The sequence below is a fragment of the Sciurus vulgaris genome (genome assembly GCF_902686455.1).
Source record: "Sciurus vulgaris genome assembly, chromosome: 11".
NCBI classification, from domain to species: domain Eukaryota; kingdom Metazoa; phylum Chordata; class Mammalia; order Rodentia; family Sciuridae; genus Sciurus; species Sciurus vulgaris.
In genome coordinates, this window is record NC_136472.1 from 6,237,303 (window position 1) to 6,256,283 (window position 18,981).

At 52.3% G+C, this 18,981-nt stretch overlaps 1 protein-coding gene and 1 long non-coding RNA gene across 2 annotated transcripts in view; one reads left to right on the plus strand and one right to left on the minus strand.

The window, feature by feature from the left end:
* Positions 1-8,135: 8,135 nt before the first annotated feature.
* LOC306639604 lies at positions 8,136-11,552 on the minus strand. Its single transcript, XR_013757693.1, has 3 exons — positions 11,422-11,552; positions 8,483-8,581; positions 8,136-8,246 (listed from the first exon to the last, which is right to left on the minus strand). It is a non-coding gene; the product is annotated as an uncharacterized lncRNA (long non-coding RNA).
* KMT5B (lysine methyltransferase 5B) overlaps positions 11,111-18,981 on the plus strand; it is a 55,107-nt gene continuing 47,236 nt past the window's right edge. Inside the window, 1 exon segment of the mRNA XM_079103294.1 lies at positions 11,111-11,563. The gene's annotated coding sequence lies outside the window, so the exon portion shown is untranslated.

Consider the following 18,981-nt stretch of genomic DNA (forward strand, 5'->3'; position numbering starts at 1 on the left):
AGAATCACACGTCCACCCTGCTCTTTGTGTGGCTGGTCACCCTTTAGGTCCGGCTGGCATGTCCTCTGCTGTTCTCACCGTGGAAGGCAGGCGGGCAGGCTTCAGATTGCTCCCAGCACTTGGACCCCCTCACAACAGCCCTCAGCGCTTGGTCCCTTTGGCTGAGGTCCAGAGCCCACCTGAGGCCAGAGGCCGTATGGTAAGGGGCCTGGTCTCCCTCAGCCACCACCTTCTCCCCAAGGGCCTGCTCACTGCGGGGCACGTGGCCTGGGTTGAAATCGAGAAGGCAAATCTCCTCAGGAGAGAGCCTGGCTACACTCGGGCCCAGTGATCACCCGTCATGGGGGCAGCGTCATGCCAGAAATAGCCCTGGGGAAGCCCAGGGCCCAGTTCACAGGGGCGAGGAGGCCATATGCACAGACAGGCAGACTCCCAAGGGTACCCCTCGCGCACTATGCTGTCAGCCACCTGCCAGGCCAAGGCATGGACCCAGCCATTGGCCTTCCTCCAGGCCTCCCAGGGAGGCTGGGTGTGGATGGAGGTGACCTCGGTGGCGTAGACGATTACCCCACAAATTCACCATCCCCGATCCCCTGACGCTTTCCTAAGCAGCTCTTTCCTTCTCCGCAGGTGACCGTCTCTGCGCTGTACCCCTCCACAATCCCTCACCTTGCCCACCGCCTCACCCTCAGAGAAGCCAGGTGCCCTCAGAAAGCACGGCTCCCAGACCTGCCGCATCTGCCCCAGGAGCAGTCGCCTGGCTCCCCCTGCCCCTCCTGCAGAGGCCCAGACTGTCCACCCTCCCTCCCTTCCCTCAGGGGACTCGCTCTTCATTTTCGACCTCTCTTCTCCTCCATTGGGCCTGTCTTGGTTTGAGTTCTCGCAAAAATAGACCTTAAAACAAAGGGTGGGGGGTGGAACGGAAGTAGCTACCTCAGCAAGTGAGGCAGTAGGCAGAGGAGAGAGTTCCAGAAAGAGTGCTTTAATGAAGAGGGTCACCTTTGATGAGGGGGGTGGTGAATGGGGCTCCATCCTGCAGGTGACCTCCTGAGGAACAGGGACCATGTGGGACATGCCCAGGAATCTCCCCACTGAGATGCAGCTGAGTGTTTACCCACCAGCTCTGCCCCCAGCAGGTGGAGGGGTCCCCGGGGGCATCAACTCCCAGGCACTGAGAGGTTGTGCCCGTTCCCCAGAGGTGCCAGGGCAAGGCCCCAGCAGAGAAGAGAGGCTGGCACTAGATATGGGGACAGATCCATGTACTGCAAACTGCTGCAGGGCCAGTGAGCGCGGGCAGGCCTGGCAGGTGACGGGCTCTGTGTGAGGCACATGCCGTCCGCTAGGAGGCCCGGGAGCTTCCTCTTGGTCCGCCAGCACACTGTCTGCCTCCGCAGGTCCATGCAGTCTGGACCTTCCTGAGCACTTGGTCCTAACCCTCCTCTCCACCTGTGGCTCCTGCTGAGCCATCTCATTCATGGCCAAGGCCATTCTTTGGTCATCTACTTCACACAGAGGGAGGCCGGCCCTGAGTTAGCACAGAGCCTCCTGCGGTGGTGAGGGCCTTGGCTGGCTGAGCAGTGGTCTGGGAGGAGAAAGCCGGGAGGGTTGGGGCAGAGAGGGGGCGGGCAGATGGACACCGTGCAGAGACCTGCAGATCGCATGCCAGCACCCACCAATGAGCACCCAGGTGAGGCAGGGAACAAACAAGAAGATGGGAGACCCAGTCGGCTGACATCGGCCACCCTGGTGCTGGCACCTGTGCACGGGACCCTGAGAGCCACTGGAGTGACACAGGGCACTGCGCCCTGCTGTTGCAGGCACTGATGAAGGCATAGCCAGAGAGCTGGGGCACGGGCAACTCCGTGCTGGAGTTGGTATAGTCTGAGTTTGTCCCCCTAACTTCATGTGCTGGAGCTTGGTCCCCAGTATGACAGTGTGGAGGCGGTGAAAACTTTGGAAGGGTTAGTGCAAGGTAACTAGGTTGTGCGGTGCTGCCCTTGGAAGGGATTAATGCTGGTCTTGCCAACTGAGTTAGTTCTCACAAGAGCAGATTGTTATAAGGAGTCCATCCTCTGCGTTTACTCCCTTCCGCACATAGCTGGCCCCGTGTCTACTCTGCCACCATGTCGTGATGCAGCCAGAGTACCTTCACCAGGATCTGGCACCATGATGTTTGGACATTGCAGCCACCAGAATCATAGACCAAACAAACCTCTTTTCTTTATAAATTACCCATCGTCAGGTGCTTTAATGTATTAACACAAAAGAGACGAATATGCTTCATGGAGATGCCATACTCCAGAACAGCCGGTACTTAAAACCAATAGCCTTTACATGGCACTGTGTCCTCAGTAGGAAGAAGGTATATAACAGGAAGTGGAAGCCTGCTTACCATCACTCCAATGCCCTACTTGGAGATTCTGTCCTTCCCACCTCCACCACTCTGAGCTCTTCAGAGGTAGAGGTCATGGTTACCGAAGGGGAGAGTTTCTACCAGGTGACACAGCAAGAGTGGTACCTGGACACTTTGGGCTTCTGGTGTCCAGGGACCAGCAGATAAGGAGTCACCAACCTGTCAGAGGTAAAATGGTCCCTGGTCATCAGGAGATGGAGCCACTATTATATAGCAGGGCAGGGAAGAATATGTTTTGTGTCCAGGACATGCCCTTGGGCACCTCTTGGTACATTTTTGCTTATGGCAAATGGCCAGGGGCAGAGTCTCAACCTGAGAATGACAGAGTGGCCTTATAAATGCTCTCCTGGGGCCTCTCACCCTATTTTCACAGCTCCCCCAGGGTCGGGGGGACTTGCATCCCAGAGCAGCTTCTCCCTCTCCCCATCCGGCTGCCCTTCTGCCCGCTTCCCCGGGTCCTGCGCCCAGGACAGTCCGCGGCCAGCCTCCTGCGTGTGCTTCTCGGCCGGCTCTTACTGAAGGCGCACTCGCCCGGCGCTGCCATCCGGGTGGAAGAAACCCCGAGCACACGGTGGATGGCGACGCCCGAGCTGAAAGCCATCCGGACGACGGCCCTGGGTGTGAACAGCGCAGGGACACTGTCCCCCTTCATCGCGTGGGCTGCGGACGCCCGCCGCCTCCCCCACCGTCCCCACGCGAGCACCTGCGCCTACGCCCAAGGGTGCGCCCGGCCCAGAGCAGGTGCGGCGCTGGGAGCCAGTCCCGGAAGCGGCCGTCCTCGGCGACCGGAGCCAGGGGAAGCGCCCGGGCCCGGCCTCCCGGCCCGGCCGTCCGCAGCGTGCTCCGCACCGCCGCCCGGAGGCCCCAGCGGGACGAGCCCTGCGCACCCAGCTCCGCGCGGCCTGCCTCATGGCCTCCGCGGTCTCGCCTGCGCCCCCGCCGGCGCTTGCGGGATCGCCCTCAAGCCCTTTGCTCAGGGGCTCAGGGGACTGACCTGGCCTGAGCGGCGGTGAGCACAGGACCCTCGGAAGCACCCCGCAGAGGGTCACTGCGTGCGCTGCCGCCGGCTCCCCGCCACACAAAGGCTGAGCTCGCGTGCGTGGGGCGCCGCGGCCTGAGGCTTTCCGTTCCCTGGGCATCCCGGGCCGTCAGAGGGACACCTACGGCTGACCGGCACACGCAGAGGCGGCCTCAGCCCCCGCTTCCTCCTCGGTGAGGCGGGTTCCGGACTCCCCAGCAGGCCGTGGCTGAAGGGCGGAGGACCCTGCTCACCCTCGGCCTGGGTGCCAGTATTCCCTAGGGGAAACACCTCCACGTTTGAGCGAGGAAAGGCCGCAGCTTGGAATTGACCAAGGGACCAAGCGACAAGAAGGTCGCCCAGAGTTTAATTCTGAGGTGCCACTCAAGGAAAGAACAACGACGAGGTGGAGCAGAAGCCGATGCCGGGCAGAGCCCATGTAGCCCAGTCAGAGAACAAGGGTGGAAGCTTCCAGTCTCCTGCAGGCCAGACAGCAGTGGGGTGGCAGCTTGAGGCCTCCCGGCTGGTCTACTAGAAGCACCTGCAATGTTCCCTCTGCCCCTTAAATGTCACTCCTGGTGGCTTCAGTTGAAGGAACAAGAATTTTTTTTTTTTTTCCGGTGGTGCTGGGGATTGAACCCAGGGCCCTGTGCATGCTAGGCAACTACAACTCTCCAACTGAGCTCTATGTCCCAGCCCCAAGAAGAATTAAAAAAAAAAAAAAAAGTTCTAAAAGGACACAATACCTTTATTTTATTTATTTATTGTTATGTGGGGCTGAGGATGGAACCCAATGCCTCATAGGTGCTAGGCAAGTGCTCTACCACTGAGCCACCAACCCGGTCCCAGGGGCAAGAATCTTCAGTCTCCTCACCTGGAACCTGGAAACTGCACAATGAACCCGGGTCACCCCCAGAAGCAACATCTGGGAAACACCCAAGGAAAAACTAAGTTGCAAAATGTACTTGGTCAGACACAAGTCATGGAAAAATGGAGGTTTTTGTTGAACAGTAGCCAAGTTCTGTTCAGTTTTTTTTCCAGCTTTCCCCCCTCCTTGTGGAGTGTGTTATTCACATGCAGTCATTTGCACAGAACTTGAATTTATAGTTGAAGAGTTTTCACAACATGCACATCTGGGTAGCCAGATTCCAGAGACGTTTCCGACTCACCAAGATGTCTCACGTCCCTATTCGGGCAAGCCCCGCTGCATGCAGGCAGATGACTCTTTAGGTTTCTAACCCCATCGATTACATTTTTCTGCTCTAGGCATCATACGATTGAAATCAAACCATTTTTACTCTGGTTTGTGATTTTTTTTTTTCTCTTCTTTTTCTCAAATTTTTACTCTTCTTTTTCTCAACATGTTTTAAAAATTCATCCAGATTGTTGTTTGTGACAGTAGGCTTGTCCCTTTGTATTTAGAAGTAAGATTCCAGTGCATGAACAAACCACTGTCTATGCATTCTTTCATTGACTGACATTTGAATTGTTTCTATTTTGAGGCTACTATAAATACAGCTGCCACAAATATCAGAAAAGAAAAAAGGATAGAGGGAAGAGAAAGAAAGAAGGAAAGAAAAAGGGAGAAAGAGAGAAAGGGGGAGAAGGTAGGAAGGAAGGCAGAAGGGAGGGAAGGGAAAGAAGGAATAGAAACCTACTGAATAAAATGGGAATTCATTGTCCATACTGAGATACATGTGTATATATGTATCTCAGTTTGTATCTATATAAACACTTAGGTTTCCATTACTGTAATAAAATACCTGAGATAATCAACTTATAAAGAAGAAAGGTTTGTTCTGGCTCACAGTTTTGCAGGTTCTGGTCCATGTTGATTGTCCCACTGCTTTTGGACCTGTGGAGGCAGCACACTGTGGCGGGGAGCATGTGGCAAAGCCCATGATCCCGTCACACCTCCCACAGGGCCCCACCTCTTAAAGTTTCTGTCACCTCCCAAGACTGCCAAGCTGGGGACAAGGCCTTTACTACTTGGGCTTTTGAGGGACATTCCAGATCTGAATTGTAGGCCACATCAATACATCCAAAGTATGCCGAGGAATGGGATGTTCACATCTCAAGGCACCTCAGCCCTGAAACCAGCCAAGGGAAAAGTGAGTGGCTTTCCAGGGAGGACAAAGCAGTAGCCCAGGAGAGCATTGTCTGCATGGGTCACAGCAACATCCTCGGCCACCTGCTAGCATGCGACCAGGACTCGGCATTGCTTCTGTGATGTCCCTGCCAACGGAAGACCTGTGACCTCAAGCAACCCACAGGGAAGCTTAGAAAACTTCAACTGAAGGACAGACTGCAAAATAACTGGGTTGTGGCCATCAAGAGTGCCAAGGTCACGCGAGCAAGAGGAGAGTGAGGAAGTGACCTGGGGGGGAAGGAACTGAAGACACCCAGTAACCACAGGCAAGGTGGGGTTCCTGGCAAGTGCCTGGTTATAAAGGGGCACATGATCATCAGGATAGCTGCAGAAACCTGAATGTGTAACTGGCAGAGCCCAGCAACGCTGACTTCTCAATTTCCATGCCCTACTCTGGTTTTGTAGGAGGGTGTCCTTGGTGCAAGGTATTGTACCCCAAAGCATTTGGAGGCAATGGAGCAGACAGCAGTGACTTATAGTCAGATGGCCCGGGGGAAGAATTCTTTGTGCTGTACTTAAAACTTCTGTATATTTAATCCAAAGAGGCAACATGAAGAGAGAGAGAGAGAGAGAGGAGACTCCCGCATCCTATTTGTTTGTGGTGCTGCGTGGGCTTCATGCTGCTTGGCAAGGGCCCCATCACTGAACTGCACCCCAGCTCCTTCTGCGTCTAAAATTTAAGAGTCTCAGCCACACCTTAGAACTGTGTTTGTTTGTTTGTTTGTTGTTTTGTTTTTTGATACCAGGGATCGAACCCAGGGGTGCTTAACCACTGAGCCACATCCCCAGCCACATTTAATACATGCGCCACTGTGCCTGGCTAGAACTATTTTTTGTTGCTAGGTGTAGTGGTGCACGCCCGTAATCCCAGTGGCTCAGGAGGCTGAGGCAGGAGGATGGAGAGTTCAGAGTGAGCCTCAGCAACTTAGTGAGGCCCTAAGCCACTCAGTGAGACCATGTCTCTAAATAAAGTGTTAAAAATGCCGGGGATGTGGCTCAGTGGTTAAGCGCCCCTGGTTGAATCCCTGGTACCAGAAACATAACAAAACTAAAAAATAACAAGATGAAGCTCCACCTGCTCTTGGAACTCTGTTGACCCTTGCTAGGGTTTGACTGTGTCCCCCAAGTTCATGGGTTGGAAACCTAATCCCCAAAGTCATATGTTAATGGAATTTGGAGGTGAGCCCTTGGGAGGTCATTAGGATCTGGTGAGGTCATGAGGCTGGGGACCCTCGCATGGCATGAAGACTTTACAGGAAGAGGAAGAGAATGGAGCTAGCACCCCTGCGCTCTCCTGCCAGGAGGTGAGCCGGTGAGATGAGACGCGGGGCATCAGTCGTAGGCACCACGGCCTGGAACTTCCCAGCCTCCCATTAGCCAAGTAAACTTCTATTCTTGATAAATTATCCAGCCTCAGATGCTTTGTTATGGCAACAGAAAATGAATGAAGATGTCGGCTGTGTTTATTTCTAGGTGTTTGAAAAGAACTTGTTAGGGCTGGGTTTAATTGTGGGGTGTGGGGGAGGATGAAAGACAGTGCCTGTGGGAGCCACCAACACGAACTTCCCTCCGTGACATGGGACTTGACCTGGTGCCTGTCTGAGGTCCCAGGTGGACACCCAGCACCAAGTCCAGAGATACCAGTGCGTCGAAAGCTACATACCTTGGGGAGTGGGGGGTAGGGGTGGAAAGCTTCATCACCTGAACAAGCGTCTCGAGCCCTGGGACCAGGAGAGGAGTCAGCCAGCCCCTGATGCCTCCTTTTATCCTAGAAGCAAGTTCAAGGCTAGCTTGTCCCTCCCCTCCCTATCCTATCCTTTCCAACCTTTCTTTTCCCTTTTTTGGACACAATACCTCTATTTTATTTATTTATTTATTTTTATGTGGTGCTGAGGATGGAACCCAGTGCTTCACATGTGCTGGGCAACCGCTCTACCTGAGCCACAACCCAGTCCTCCTCCCTGTCTTTTACATTACGTGAATATGACTTGGGCCTCTACACTGGTGTCCCAGGGCCTGTTCTGGGAGCAGGAGAGACAGCAGAGACACCAGTGAACAAGACAGATAAAGCCTATCCCTGAAGAAAAGAGAGGCAGGGCAGTGATATGAGCTAGGGAGAAAACCCTGCAGCCACGGAGGGAGAGGGGAAATGGCTCTGGAGCTGGGTGAGAGGTGGTGCTTTGCAGGAGGGAGCTTGCGATTGGTGGTCCTGTGTTCAATTTTAGAGATGCAGTATTTGAAATGCCTTTTAAACATCCACGCGGTGGTATCAGAAATTTGGAGACATCAGGCTGGAGACAAATTTGGACACCGTAAGTACAGAAATGATTTATTGATTTCTTTACTTATTTTTGCAGTGCCGGGGATGCCAGGCATTGTGCTTGCTAGCACAGTCTCCGCAATGAGCTATGCCTGAGCCTCATAAGTGGCTGGGATTGCTCAGGCAGGTCCGAGGATGGATCACAGTAGAGGGAATGGACAGGTGCCATCATTTGCCCATTTACATGGCTGGTAAGTTGTTGAGCTAGGATGCAAATCCAGGTCAGACTCAGGTTGCTGGTAAGTTGTTGAGCTAGGATGCAAATTCAGGTCAGACTCAGGTTGCTAGGAGTGGGGTGGGAGTGGGCCCGGGCATGTCACTCCTCTTTGAGAGGCCGTGTCCTCATCTGTCAAAGGAGAATGGTGGTTGATGAGTAGGTGGAAGGCAGAGATGGTGCAGGGAGCTAGTGGAACTCAGGCAGGTGGCCAGGAAGCCACTAGCCACCCAAGGGTCACCAGAATGTCCAGGATGCCCACCTTTTCCCACAAGTTTCAGATACCTCCTCTGAGCAGAGCAGTCTTGTCTTCAGGGCAGGGGTCAGGGACTGGGGGAGAATATCACTTTCAATGAGAAACAACCTACCCCCAGCCTGGGATCCCAGGGTCAGCATGACCAGCAGGTACTCCTAGTGAGCACAGGATCCCAGCAAGCAAATCTCTGCCAGCTGGTCACTGAGTGGACCTCGTGTTTAGAGAAGGGAAATTGGAGATGGTGCAGGGCTGGTGGCACCTGATTAGGCAGCTGAAGTGCCCCCAAGCACAAAGGGAGATTGGAATTGGCATCAGTCTCAGCCTCTGCCCTGTGAAGGACACAGCTCTGGGGCCAGACCCTGGCTGGGCTGTCACTCCTGGTCAGTCTTGGGGTGCTTCCGGAGCTGGCTGTGCCCTGTCTGTCAACTCAATCTTTCTTTAGAGTTGTTAATCCCTGTCAGTCTGGCCAGGCTGGGTGGGGGCCCAGCCTCTGTGGCTCTGCTCTCCCTCTGTGGGACATCCAGAGGCTCTGCGGTGTAAATGCCAATGGCTCCTGTCATGTGGGGCCTGGGCAGGTGCCTGGCCACCTATTTCCTGTCCCCTTTCCTCCTCTGCCAGCTGGCAGGAGGAGGCTCCAGCTGGCCTCTGGCACTACTGGGAAATCCAATCTCTAGTCTCTCCCAGGAGGGCAGCTCCTGGCTTTGCCCCCGGCCCAACTCAACCTTGGCCTCCCCGGGTTAGGACCCTCAAAAGTTCCAAGGCTTTAACATGGCTCTACCAAGGTCCTCAGTCCAGTTCATCTTGGCCAAGACCCCCAGTCTCTCTGTGACTCAGCCAAGGCTGAAAGAGCAGCTGGCAATGGAGGGGCTGGAGGAGGGATGGCCCAGAACTGCAGAGTGAGGAGGCTGTGCTGGGTGGCTCATCTGCAGGGTGCCCAACCTGCTCTCTTGCAAAACAGTACTTGGCCTGGATTGATCAGGGATTCAGGGGAGGTGCTGGCAACTTAGGAGTCTGGGGCTTAACAGAGCTGGAGGTTTGGGTCAGTCTGAAGAGTCTGTGCACTTCTGTGTTGGGGTGGGCCCTGTAAAGCTTGGACAGGCTTGGTAGGGCTACAAAGGTGGGATTGGACTTGGGGGCCTAACAAAGACACTAGAAGGTGGACGAACAGCCACAAGCACCCCCGGAGACAGGTGGTGTCTCTCACAAGCACCCGACCTCCGTGGCAGTCAGTGGTGGGGGTGGCAGGGACAGCCTCAGTGTCTCTGCGACACGAGTTGAATATGTGGAGCCAAGTCCAACAAAAATCTTGAAAACTTTAGTGATAAACCAGAAACTATTGAAATGGAAGCAATCATTTGTCAGCTGCGTTTGCAGAGAGGAACGTGGCAAGATGGATGACCAACTCCCTTTAGAGTGAAAGAGCAGGAAGCACCCCATGGTTAGGGAGGGAAAGGACAGGTGCCGCTGAGGGAGCAAGTAATCTAGACCTGCCTCCCCTTTAGCCTTGTGCCCTCAGCAGGTCACTGCACCTCAGTTTCCCATATGTGGATCGGGTAACAAGCATCATGTCTGCCCCCCAAGGCCAAGGAGGAGGGAAAATGGGGTTAAGGTGTTGTCAGCTGGATTTTAGGACAGCCTTGTGGAGGCCGCCCAGACACTCCATTGACTGGTCCTTTACAGAGTGTCCACTGTGCCAGACGCGGGATGCAGGGAAACCACAGCAGGGACTGTTTCGGCCGCTGACCCTGTCCTTCTCCTCAGGGCGGAGCCGCAACCCTTTTCCCTGCCGCTCTTTGTGCTTGTCTGTCGCAGGGAACACATATTTCCTTACTCCCCTTTCCCTAACACTCCAATTTACCCCTAAGGTCTCCAGTCTGCATCTATCCGCTTGCCTATGGCAACTTCAACCTGTCCGTCCTTAAGGCACGCTAATTTACTTGATGTTTGCATATTTTTCATCAAAGTCCTGTCCTGACTAGTTGTCCCGAGGCCACCTAATCACTCGGTGCCTCAAGTTCCCTATGTGTAAACTGGGAACCACAACACCCCCCACCTCTGGGGGTTGTTCTAAGGAGGTAAACGAGATAGTGCATCGGAGCTCGGAGAAGGGGAGCCGGTGAGGCCTGAATACATGTTACCCTCCTTATTGCTATTTTGTACCCTTTATTATCCTCCGAGATCCAAGGGGCGGGGCTTCGCTACATCCCCGGCGCGGGTGCAGGGCGCTCGGTCTCTTTCTGTGCCGCCTGAGCTCCTGCAAGACCCGAACGCCCTTCTGGTGCTCGTCGACTCCCAGGAGGGCAAGGAGTGGAAATGCCATGGTGTCGCGGAAAGACTGGTACCCATCAGGTGCTCAAGAAACGGCCGGCTGACAGCGCCGAGCGGCCCGACCAATGCCCGCTCCCTCCCCTCCTCCCGTGTTGTAATGCTCGGGCTGCCCACATGGTCTTTAAGGGTGTATCTGCTCCCAGCGACACCCATTCCCACAACAAAGAAACTCGCCTTCCCGGGGCCGCCTCCCCTCGGCGCACCGAGGCGGCGCTGCAGCGAGGAGCGTCCCCGGGCCCCCGGGCTGCCCCCCAGTCCCGGCTCGGGAGCTGTCCCTGGTAGGTGCAGGTGCGCGAGAGCCGGGGCGGGCGCGGGGCCCCGCGGGGCGGCTCGGGCCCGGGCGCTCGCGAGCTAGGTGGCGCCCGCGGGCGCTCGGCGACGCCGCCTCCGCCGCGATTTAAAGGGCAGCGGGCGGAGGGATCCCCGTGCGCCACGCTCGTCCCGATCCCTCCGCCGCGAGGCGCAGCGACGGCAACGACGCGGCCCGTTCGCTCGGAAATCGCCGCCGTGCCTCCGCCGCCCGGAGACGCCGGCGGGGAACTCGTTTCCCTCGGGCGCCCTCCGCCTCCCCCCACGGGATTCCGGCGGGGCTTCCGCGGCGGCCGCGCCGGACAGGGACGCGCACGCTTGCCGGACCGCGTCCGGCGTGGTGTTCCTCCGCCGTCGCCGCGGACTCCTTTTCGTGTCCTTCCACCGGGCCCGGGCGGTGTCCGGGTGGCTCACCGGGGGCGGCGGCTGCGGCGCGGCTCCGGGGCTATGAGGTGAGGACAGCCGGGCACCGGAGGCGGCACCGCGCGGCGCGAGGACGCGGAGCCCCGCGGCCGACGGATGCTTTTCGGAGCCGGCGGCCGCGCGCGAGGCGGAGGTGAGGCCGGGGCGGCGGGCCCGGGACGGGGGCGACGGGCCGGGGCCGGGGCCGGGTGCGGCGGTGGCGGCGGCGGCGGCGGGGGGGGGGGGGCGGGGGCTCGGCCGCGGGACTCCTTTTTCTCCTGAGCGGAGGGAGCGGGCGGTGCTGCGTCTGCGCCGCCATCTTGGATTTTACTCTCCATTTTTCTCTGGAATTATTTTTTGGTGATTAATTTTCTGAGGGGACGGGCGAGGGCGGCCGGGCAGCGCGGGCCCGCGTCGCGGCGGCCGGGCAGCGGGGCCTCGACGCGCCCGAGCAGGAGGCGGGCCGGCCGGCGGTGAGCGGGGCGGGCGGCCGGGCGGGGGCGTGCGGGGCCGCGGCGGCCGAGCGGGCTCCGGGGCGCCGGGCCGGGGCGGCCGCGGGCGGGGCGGGCGGCGGGCGGCCTGCAGTGGTGGCCGCGGCCGGAAGGGAGCGGTAGCGGCCGCCGGGCCGCGCCGGGCCGGGCCGCGGCCGCGCGAGGGGGGCAGCCCGCCGCTCGCGATTGGGGGACTCTGCCTTCGCTCTTCGCCAATGGGCGGCCGTGCTCGGGCTCGCCCAATCTGCTCCCCGGCCGCGCTCAACTTTCGGTTGTTTTTGTTTTGGCTCGAGCCGCGCTCGAGTGTCCTCGGAGCGCGTCCTGCGTCCGGGCCGGCGGCCCCGCGCCGCTGCCTCCGCTTTGTGCGGCCCGGGCCCCCGCCCCCGGCGCCGCGTGCCGCCGCGACCCCTCCGCGGACCCGCTGCCCGCCGGGCCGGAGCCGCCACCCGCGGCGGCGGGGCCGGGCTCCGGGCGCGCCCTCGGAGGCGGAATTCTCGCCCCAGGAGAAGTTCCCCGGCGCCGCGGGCGGACGCATTGGTTGGACTGGTCGCGATTCTCCTGCCGGGACCCTTTTAGACTTAGCCTGGCCCGCGGGCCCGGCGGCGGCTGGGGAGCATCCTCAAGGAAGTTGCCGGCTGTAATTTCCCTGCAGCCTTCGGTAGTTATTGAGGGCACGCCTGTAATTTTTGGTGCCGAGTAGTAGAAGCGTAAATCGGCTCGGAGGGGAGGAGGAAGTCGTTCGGGCCCGCAGTCATCACGGATAACTCGAGCCTGCTCAAGTGCACGCTGCAGAGTTGCTCGCCAGACACGCACTCGCGGTGGCCCAGGGTTTAGCAAGTCGAATCGCAGGTGCGGCCCTGTCACTGTCGGCGCGCCCTGACGTCCAAGGCTAAAGTGCACAAACGCTTCCCTCGGCAGTCTGGGAGCCCCAGCTCACTTTGGGGCTTTAACCTCCCAACATTCTACTTTCTGCTCCCTCTCCCAAGCTCCAGGGGCGCTAGTTTCCCGCGCCTGATACCGTTTGGCCACGTCCTGCCAGGCGCTCCTGTGCGCCGGTCCTGCCCCAGCAGTGCACACCCACCCCTCAGAGAGGCTCCCGGAGAATCCTGCCTGCCCGAGGCTCCTTGTTCTTAAACACACGTCGAGGGGCTGACCCGCCGGGAGGAGGTGTGCTTCCTCCGTTCCCTGAGCAGTTGTTACATTGTATTCTGTTGGCTTGTTTACTTGCTCGTGCCCTCAGCATTCCTGTGAGCTTCTTGTGTTCGTTGTTATTTATCTCCTCTGCCCAGGGACAGGTGCGAGTAGATGCTCAGTAGACCCTTGATGAATGTGATAATTTGTTAATCTCCAGGCTGACAAGTTTAATAGTTCATATTTGGTTTTTCAAAGTATGTCCATTTGAATGTTATTTTAAAACGTCGTTGGCAGGTGGTGGCTCATACCTGTAATTCCAGATATTCGGGAAGCTGAGACAGGAGGATCACCAGTGCGAGGCCAGCCTAGGCAATTTATCCAGACCCTGTCTCAAACCAGTAACAAAATGTATACACATATACATATGTGTATACATTTTCATCTCTAGTTAAACATTGTTATTTTTTTAAAGAAACTTAAGTTTGAGAGTGGAAGGAATATTATAGATACTTCAAGAGGAGAGAAGTTCTGCTCCATTTTTTACCCATAATCTTTGAAACCAAATTCTTCCAACATAATTTTGAAGGGCCCTTCCTCTTCTCGCCCAGGTGCACTCTTGCCTATATTTTCCTGTGCCTCTTGGACACGCTGGACTGCTTTACTCTGCACTCTCTGTGCTTGTAGCACCGGTGGGCCATGCTGGGGAGGCAGGATATGTTTGGAAAAGATGTGCCCTGGGTGTTTGTATTGTGCACTGGGAAGGAGTTTGTGAGTGGGGGATGCTGCTTTGTAAATTTCCCCCTTGTACCCTATAAATCTAGGCTTTAATCTGATTCTCCTTTACATGAGTATAATTTGTGGTTTATAGGGCCTGAGTGTGTGGCTGGACTGTGTGACAAATTTGTATGTGTGACATCTGAGCAGCTCCTGGTCTGCAGGAATACCTTCCCATGACTTACAGAGCAAATCCTTTCTGATAAATCACTGTAATTCCATTATTTTGTGCTCTTGTGTGCTATTGTATGAGCTTTACTCACTCCCGTTCAGTAGAATACTTCTCCTCCATGTACTGGAGTTGGGGACTCTTCATTCCTGGGACATTCTAATAGACTTCCACAGACTCCCCACCCTCACCCTCCAGGACTCAGGGTGCTGTACCACTGAGCTCCTTTCCTGAGCTCCGATTTATTTTGAAACAGGGTCTAAATTGCTTAGTCTGGCCTCAAACTTGTGAACCTCCTGGCTCAGCCTCCTGAGTAGCTGGGATTGCAGGCATGTGCCACTCACCCCCACATACTTTGCACAGGCTTTTTTTTTTTTTAATGTGGTGCTGAGAATCGAACTCAGTGCCTCACACGTTAGGCAAGCGCTTTGCCACTGAGCTACCAGCACCAGCCCCCTTCCACAGACTTTTAAAGGCAAGAGCTCATGTGACTTTCCTCCCTTAGGTCACACTGTTGGTTACATGGTATAAAGCAAATCAGAGAGGACCCATTGTGTTTCTGCATGGAGTGGTTGTATTTTAAGTAGAGCTAGCTCTGTGCAATAGAGATTGGATTTCTAGGGAAGGTGTGACTACTTTTTCAGCCTAATTTTGTATTTGAAGAAAAACTTGTTCTACTGACATGTCATGGTGTGAAAAATGATTTTGATTGCTCAGAGAAGCACAAATCAAAATGATTGTAAGATAAAACTTATCTCTAGTTATTGATAAAATGCACATGGTTCAGAGAATAATTTCTTTCTTGAATAGACTGTCCATCTTGAAACCTTAAAGCATTTACTTTGTGTTTGAGGCTCTTACCTTTGAAATGTGAATTAAAAACCTACAGTTTTAGTGGGGGAGATCTAAGGAATGTGCTGTACAAAGAAGGGCTCCTACTCAGGAAGTAGGAAACTTTTAATTGGGGGGAAACTTTAATAGCTTCTTTTGAATTCTTTCTGCCAATTCTGTATCCCCCCTCCAAAACAAAAACAACCTCCCCAGAAAAACTTTACAAATTCAATTTTACTTTAGTTCTTGCTATAATTTCTTTTCATCCCTATAATTTGATGTTTCCTAGAAGATCAGAAGTGTTAACAGAGCACAGGTCATGCCTGATCAATATCTAATCCTTGTTTATCTATTAGTATGATCTGAATTTCACTTTGTCCTAGTCAATGAAAGCACTTTTCACTTAAAAACATCTTGTCTTACTCAAAAGACATATTCCCAATTTTTAGTCATGCACGTCTTATTTTAAATGCGTGACAGGGTTTGACTATTTTAAAGGCGTGCTATAGAGAGAATCCATCTGTACAGTAAAGACTCACCCAGTTTATTTTTGTAAATTCATGTTAACTTCCAGTGATAGCTTTTTCTCCTCTTTAGACTTTTTGTTTTTTGATGATTCCCTTGTTCAGAGTTAGAGAGGGTATATTATCATTTGTGTATTAGGTGATGAAACCAGAAACCATTTGCATCCTATTATTAACCTTCATTATTTCTAAAATATTCTCACAGAAGGACAAAAACTCACTGCTGTTCACAGTTATCTTCTAAATTAGGTTTTGCTTCACCATTTTCCTTGCATTGTGCCAAGCCATGGAAGGACCACCAAAATCTGTTTGGTCCCTTAGCTGTTTCTGGCCTCAGGCCGCTCGAGTTGGGGCTAGTGGGTGGGTGTCTGAGACATACATAGTCCTCTAGGGCTACATAGAGTTTCTACTATATAAATATAACTTGAGGGGTAGTTGAAGGACAGTGGCATAAAAATCAATACCTGTATTCCAGTCTCTGTTCTGTCACTGTTTGTGTAGGACATTTATAGGGCCAAGTCTCAGTTTTTATAAAATGACTAAACATTAGTCTCTGGACGCTTCCATTGTGTTACACTTCACCTTTTCATCACCCTTTTTTCTCTTAACTATTTTGGTTATATTGTGACACCCGTGTCACTGCTTTACTTAGTTCATCTCTGTTTCATGTCATTTTACCTCCTTTTTTGGAAGTCATTTAATTGATGGGATACTTAACGATCAGTTGAGTTTTAGAATTGAGAGACTGTTCTTAGGCCCTGTATGGATCCTATTTGCCCTTGCATCTCTGAGTTTCTGTGTATAGCACACGAAGAGAAAAATAAATAGATCTAGGGAGCATTTGCCAGTGACAAGCCTCTTTATTTAGGGGTGATACACGTGGCCCAAGTGTTGGAGTAAACCCCAGACTCCAGTTTAAATGCCAGGGTTACACTTGGCCTTAACACGTAATAGCAGTTTGACATCAGGAAAGCATTTCATTTCTGAGCTTTCTTCTTATCATTTGTGATGATAATGCCTGTCTCCCCTCAGTTGCACATGCTAGTGGGAAACAATATAATTCCTAATTCCTGTGTTAGGATGCCTGTCTTTAACTTGTGTTATCTTTGTAGGACACCTGGCTGGTAGGTCACAAAGGGCAGTGGGATTGCCTCTTGGGCTTTACATAAAAGACTCTTGCTGAATGATCATCCTGCTTTCTATTCTGCACCCTTCTGTCCTGTTCTTTAGATATTCTTTTTTTGTGTGCTTCCCTTGCATTTTGATCCCCAATCCATAGTAGTTCTGCCCTATTTTACTGAAAGCAGAAGCTCTCGAGCGCCCTCTAGTGTTCTCTGACTGTGATCCGTATTCCAGCACCACGAACAGTGCCCGGTTGGCTCCCACTGGGCTCTTGATAAATGTTTGTTGAAGTGAGTATTCCAGGTCTGCAGAATGAATGATTTTGTCTGTGTATCAAGATGAAGTAGCCGATATCTCTTAATGATCTCTGAAGAATGATTTTATTTTTAGGGAAGTGTTTATGTTGTATCATGTGGAGCAGTATATGCTTTTAACAAGAGAACCAAACAGGTCTTGGGAAGATGGAGCTCCCTCCAGTGAGAAGTAAAGGGAGGCTTAACCCTTTAGCCATCGAGTCAGTGGCTGTAGCTGTCATGAGAAACCTCTCTTCCCCTTAAAAACAAACAAAACCAACTTTATTAGGTTTCTGGAGGGTTCAGACAAAGTCATTTGCCTCAAAATATTTGTTTGGTGGATGGAAATAGATAGTAAGACTCTTTTTGACTTAAAAAAGGTGAACCTTTTTATGTATTTATTCTTTTGGTGTATTTTCTCTAATCATCTGATCTAAAGTCTATTACTGCATTATTCTCTCAGCTAACATCCTGTTGGCTTTCCTTAGAGCTCTTTTTTTTTTTTTTTTGGGTGCTGGGGATTGAACCCAGGGCCTTGTGCTTGCAAGGCAAGCACTCTACCGACTGAGCTATCTCCCCAGCCCCCTTAGAGCTCTTAACCAGAATTTATAGGTGCATGTTTATTTGATTTTTTTTTTCCTCCTCCCTCACTATACTCACAACTCTGCGAAATCAGGAGCCATGTCTCTTATGTTTTAGGGTCTTTTCATGTATGGGGCAAACTGTATCTAAAATTCTGTTTGGATCAGGCTTGTATTGCTTTCTTTATATGATGTTACCAGCATACAGTCTCAACCTGGACTTGTCTTGATTTTTTTCCTAATTATTTTATTTTATTTTATTTTATTTTTCTGTTTTATAAATAAAGTTTTATTAGAATACAGTAAAAAGTTCCAGAATAAACTGTGTGGCATAAATATTTTAAACTGAAAGCATGTGAGAATAGTTCCCTCCATCCTAATTATTTTAGTGAAACAGGGATGATAATGGTAGTATTGTGTACGTATAAAAGACTGTGGTGTGAGTAGATGATGCAGTGCTCATGATGGGATTGGTGCAGTTCTTGGATCAGAGTGAATCAGTCACGTGAAGTGGTGCTGGAACAGTCCAGTGAGAAGGTGGTCTCCCTCCACTACAGTATTCAGGTCCTCACATTGTGAACAGCCGTGTATCAGACATTGAGCTAGGTACTAACCCATATTTCCCCAAATACTGTGCGTGGCGGTACTGCTTTGCAAGACGATTCTCTTGTCTTTTGCTCATCTCTTTCCTTCTCTGACCCCTTCCTCTCTTCCTTTCATTTAACTGCTGATTATAAAGCTCAGAATATTTTCTGTTCGTTTGTTTCATGTATTATTGGTGGCACAGTATCCTGTCAGAAGAAGTGAATTACTTTGGGCAAGTAACTTGCTTCTTTAGCCTGTTTCTTTGTAAGTGACTTAATGTTGAAATGCATGGTAAAGTGTGAAGTCCTCTTATTAATGTGAATCTTCTCATAGCCTCTACTCTGAGTTTTAGCATCTTAAGACAACTTTACATGGGTAGTACCCTTCTCCCCACATTTAGCAGGTTCACACTTGTTCCTCTTGCCTGCAAAGCTTTTTTCTTTGTTCCCCTGCTCAGTAAATGACAGTCCTGCAGTCTTCCAGACTACAGCCTTGTGCCCACCAGAGATTCCCAGCTTAACTCAAAGTCCTCACCACCTATTTCTAATTTACCAAGTTTTGTCATCCTTTTGTCTTAAACACCAGAGCTTTTCTCTCTTCCCACTCACTACTGCTAGTGCATTTCATTTCCTGTCTTTAATCTCAGTATTCCATCAGAGAAATCAGTCTTTTTTAGAGCAAAATTGAGAAATTTTTCCAACCTCTTGTCTGATAACCAGGAAAATTTACCCACTTTACAGTGTGTGAGAATCAAATGATAGAATGAATATAGGAAATGTAGTGAATGTAACTGTTATCATAAAAGCAGGATTTATAGTAAGAAGAATTAATCTGCTTTACCAGATACACAACAAACTAAATTTTACTGTAATGAAATCTGTAGTCCCTCTGCATGTTGAAGTGTAAGTGTAATTTGGTGTGGTTTCACATTCCTTCTCAGGAGCTGTAGGAAAAGCAAAACCGATGCTCAGTTCTTAGCACTGCCTGTCCTTTTTCATTCTCATGAATATTTGTACTTTTTAAAATTAGTGAGCTGGCATTTTTTTCCCTGTAGGAGTTTGGTTTGGT